Raw genomic sequence first — 5,277 nt, forward strand, 5'->3', positions numbered from 1 at the left:
TGGGTTAGTTAGGTTTAAGTAGTTCTAAGTTCTAGGGGACTGATGACCACAGCAGCTAAGTCCCATAGTGCTCAGAGCCATTTGAACCATTTTTTTTTTTTTTTTATGATAGCGGAACAAACACTGGTAGCAGTTACTTCTGTAAAATATCTGGGAGTATGCGTGCGGAACGATTTGAAGTGGAATGATCATATAAAATTAATTGTTGGTAAGGTGGGTACCAGGTTGAAATTCATTGGGAGAGTCCTTAGAAAATGTAGTCCATCAACAAAGGAGGTGGCTTACAAAACACTCGTTCGACCCATACTTGAGTATTGCTCATCAGTGTGGGATTCGTACCAGATCGGGCTGACGGAGGAGATAGAGAAGATCCAAAGAAGAGCGGCGCATTTCGTCACAGGGTTATCTGGTAACCGTTATAGCGTTACGGAGATGTTTAGCAAACTCAAGTGGCAGACTCTACAAAGAGGCGCTCTGCATCGTGGTGTAGCTTGCTCGCCAGTTTTCGAGAGGGTGGGTTTCTGGATGAGGTATCGAATATATTGCTTCCCCCTACTTATATCTCCCGAGGAGATCACGAATGTAAAATTAGAGAGATTCGAGCGCGCACGGAGGCTTTCAGACAGTCGTTCTTCCCGCGAACCATACGCGACTGGAGCAGAAAAGGGAGGTAATGACAGTGGCACGTAAAGTGCCCTCCGCCACACACCGTTGGGTGGCTTGCGGAGTATAAATGTAAATGTAGATGTAGATGAGTGTACATTTAACTCAATCTCGCTGTATCTGGTCATGGATAAGTCAAGGTGACCTTACGATATCGTACTTGCACGAAAATAACTAATGCAATAACTGGTGATTTCCAGAGACACAGAAATGCTATTGGTGACCGGTAACTGGAATACTGGATAATTGGAGTAGGTCCCTATTTCATTTGCCGTTGGAGCTACAAGAACACGGGCGCCTTGTACCGAGGTGATGAAATCCAGAACCAGCCACCAGAGGAACTGCTTCACTGTTTTAGATAAGGAGATCGCGAAGTGTGATTTGTGCAGTAAGAAGTTATCGTATAAGTCGTGCACGGTGAGTTTAAAAGCCAGTTACAAAATACCCACGTCATAGCGAATTTGGTGCCTCAAAGAATTGTGGTGCTCGGCGGGGCTAAGCAACTCTACTAGTTACCATTATTGCTTGTGTAGTATTTCACTATACCAAACACCAGAAATTAAGCTTAGAATTTAACATGTAAATCATATTTGAAGAAGCGGTTATCAGTAATTTCATCTTTAATAGAGCTATGAAATTTTTCGTGTACTCTGATCTTGAAATTAACTTCCTGAAGCGGCTTAGATGACTACGTTTGACATTAGGACACAATCCCCAAGTCATACGAAACGCCGATAACCTCTGAAACATCATTAACTGAAAGGTTTCTGAAACCTAGTCAGCTCAAGATTGCTGTCAGCTCAGCTTCTTAGTATGGCACAGTTCAGCAGACATAGCTGACAGTACCTGCTACGACGTGTTCTGTGACTGCCACATTATTAAACAACCGTATGCGCAATAACTTGTACCAGATGCGAAGGGATACTTTTGGTGCATTTGGCAGAAAGAGTAGGTTATTTTTGGCACTGATTTATAACCGTTATAAATAAACACTTCGAAAAATAATTTAACCTCGATAACTGATGTCGGAAATTAACTGTTTAGCCCATCCCTAGTCTACAGTTGACATATTCTCCGCGAAGCTACCAGGAAAGTCACATCTGGAGACAGGAAGAAAGTCCTAAATCTTATGCAGCACATTATGGAAAAAGCATGGCGAAAAGAAAGCTCTCTTCAAAGGAAATTCGTTATAGGAAATGATTACCTCACTCAATAACGGCAATGACAGTCAGCTCAAGTCTCTCTGATAGCAAGAGAATAGTGTCAGCTGAACGCTTGTTGTGCACCTTTTAAGTACATTCATAGCAAATTTATGTTTTCGTAAGTTTTCTCTCTTCATAAGAAGGCTGTTGTCAGCAACAGAACCAGAATGAAGTTCGTCGCAGGAACTCAGTCCTAATCACACGAAAGAAATATCTCTCTGTTAGCTTTATAATTGTTACAATAGTGAAGTCGTGTATTTTACTATCACTATTTTCATTCTTGCAAACCGATAAAGTGATTTTCCTCACCGGCGTTAATAGGTATAATTTGTTTGTCATGTTACCATTAAATATGAAAGCAACAATACGTTTCTCTAAATGAAATCAGAAGGATGACAGAACAGGTTTTGAGGTGCAAGCTTAGCATAATTGTTTTTTTGAGTCAACGGTCTTATGACTGGTTTGATGCGACCCGCCACGAATTTCTCATGTGTGCCAACCTCCTCATCTCAGAGTAGCACTTGCAGCCTACGTCTTCAAATTTTTGCTGTATGTATTCCAATCTCTGTCTTCCTCTACAGTTTTTGCCCTCTGCAGCTCCCTCTAGTGCCGCTGAAGTAAGTCCCTGATGTCTTAATAGATGCCTTATCATCCTGTCAGTTCAAAAAATGGTTCAAATGGCTCTGAGCACTATGGGACTCAACTGCTGAGGTCATTAGTCCCCTAGAACTTCGAACTAGTTAAACCTAACTAACCTAAGTACATCACAAACATCCATGCCCGAGGCAGGATTCGAACCTGCGACCGTAGCGGTCTTGCGGTTCCAGACTGCAGCGCCTTTAACCGCACGGCCACTTCGGCCGGCATCCTGTGAGTGTTTTCCCCACGTTCCTTTCCTCTCCGATTCTGTGCAGAACCTCCTCATTCCTTGCGTTATCAGTTCACCTAATTTTCAACATCCTTCTGTAGCACCAAATCTCAAATGCTTCGATTCTATTCTGTTCCCGTTTTCCCAGAGTCCGTGTTTCACTACCATACAATGCTGTGCTCCAGACGTACATTCTCAGAAATTTCTTCCTCAAATTAAGGCCTGCGTTTGATACTAATAGACTTCTCTTGGCCAGGAATGCCCTTTTTCCCTGTGGTAGTCTGCTTTTGATGTCTTCCTTGCTCCGTCAGTCATTGGTTATTTGCTGCCTAGATAGCAGAATCCCTTAATTTCGTTTACTTCGCGTCAGTCAATCCTGATGTTAAGTTTCTTGCTGTTCTCATTTTTGCTACTTCTCATTACTTTCGTCTTTCTTCGATTTACTCTCAATCTATATTCTGTACTCATTAGAATGGCACATTTCACTCAAACTACCTCGCTTTAGAGATCTATGCAGTTGCAGTTTGGAGCACATGAAAATAAGACCCATTCTTAAGATTTCGTTCGCATAATCTATCCACCAGAGTTCAACATCAGAAAAGTTTCTTGCACGTCTAAAAGTCGGTGACGTCATCAGGAAATGAAATTTTGTAAAGTGTCTGTGCATCTCATTAAAAATACACTGCTGGCTATTAAAATTGCTACACCACGAAGATGACGTGCTACAGACGCGAAATTTAACCGACAGGACGAAGATGCTGTGATATGCAAATGATTAGCTTTTCAGAGCATTCACACAAGGTGGGCGCCGGTGGTGACACCTACAAAGTGCTGACATGAGGAAAGTTTCCAACCGATTTCTCGTACACAAACAGCAGTTGACCGGCGTTGCCTGGTGAAACGTTGTTGTGATGCCTCGTGTAAGGAGGAGAAATGCGCACTATCACGTTTCCGACTTTGGTAATAGGTGGATTGTAGCTTATCGCGATTGCGGATTATCGTATCGCGACATTTCTGCTCGCATTGGTCTAGATCCAATGACTGGTACCAGAATATGGAATCGGTGGGCTCAGGAGGGTAATACGGAACGCCGTGCTGGATCCCAACGGCCCCGTATCACTAAAGTGCGCTTCATTTATGTTGGCGGCCGAGTTTAGGTTTGTTCTGCGCATATGACGTCAAAAAATACAGTCATCCAATGAACACAGAACGACGTTGCCAGATCTCGACTGCAGAGCAGAGCACGGACGAGTGTCTTCAGTTTTAGAAACGTTCAGTCATAAATAAAGTAATAGAACAAAAGCAATGTCTTGATAGCAGACTTTGTTTTTTGAAAGTTTGGAAAAACCATACTTTATACCAATTGCTTCATTTTCTATTAATTAATTAAACCAAACAAGCAATAAGACTCTCAATTCAGGCGATAGCAAGGAAAGGTGTTTGTATCAATTTCACGAACCGCTTTTTCGCAATAAAGAACAGCGGTAATTGTTTATTTCCTATTGTACTTCGACGAAGTGCGAGTAATTCATAGACATACCAACAGTGTTTGTCAGAATTTTGCGTGACCTATTAGAGTCCTTATGGAGAGACATTGCAGGAGGAGCTGCGCTAGCGTAATGGATAAGGCGTTAGGTTCGAACCTTGTGCGATGCTAAATATTTTCTTTATTTAAAAACAATGTCGAAATCTCTTACTTCACGAATTTTATTCGTTTGAATGCAATTTTTTGAAATTTCTAGTGCTTTGTCTCTTCATTAACTCTTTCGCTGCTGCAGTCACGTGCTCCCCGCATTCCGCGCTGTGCGCGATTTTGTCATCACTGCACTGCTCGCCTGTGCAGACACTTGGTGTTACCACAACTTTGACACACTTATCATTCGATTTCACAAAATCTATTTGGCCCAAAAATTTGATTTTTACACATCTTCTTGACTGATACCTTCCCCCCATAAATGACTTAATTTTGTTTCGATGTTCAACCCAGTTATTGTGCAGCATTAAATGTAGTAAACCATTGCACGAAATTTTGAAGAGTTTGCAGAGGTAAAAGTCCATAGCCTATACTTTCCGTATGGTCGATTTTAGTTGCCACAATGTTGAGAATGAAATGTGGACAGGGTACCTAAATTTCATATAAAATTTACTGTATAACAATATCTCATTTAATTTAAGTACCACATAGGTGTCGTATATAATATTGAGAAATATTCCGTCTTTCGCGACTGTAATAAAAGTTTTATTTACACCGGGCGCGTTTGGCTTTATTTTAAAGCACTTCAATCAGTCAAAGGAAGTGTGGGGGAAGGTATCAGTCCAGGAGATGTGTAAAAAATCTAATTTTTGGGCCAAATAGTTTTTGTGGAATCGAATGATAAGTGTGTCAAAGCAGTCGGAAACACCATGTGTCAGCACAGGCGAACAGTGCAGTGACAAAATCGCGCGCACCGCGGAATGCCGGGAGCACGTCTCTGTAGCAGCGAAAGGGTTAATGCGGCCATGGTGGCTTTACTTCATAAACTGCGCGCTCCCCCCTAAACCTAA

The sequence above is a fragment of the Schistocerca nitens genome, chromosome 7 (assembly GCF_023898315.1).
Source record: "Schistocerca nitens isolate TAMUIC-IGC-003100 chromosome 7, iqSchNite1.1, whole genome shotgun sequence".
Classification (NCBI taxonomy): domain Eukaryota; kingdom Metazoa; phylum Arthropoda; class Insecta; order Orthoptera; family Acrididae; genus Schistocerca; species Schistocerca nitens.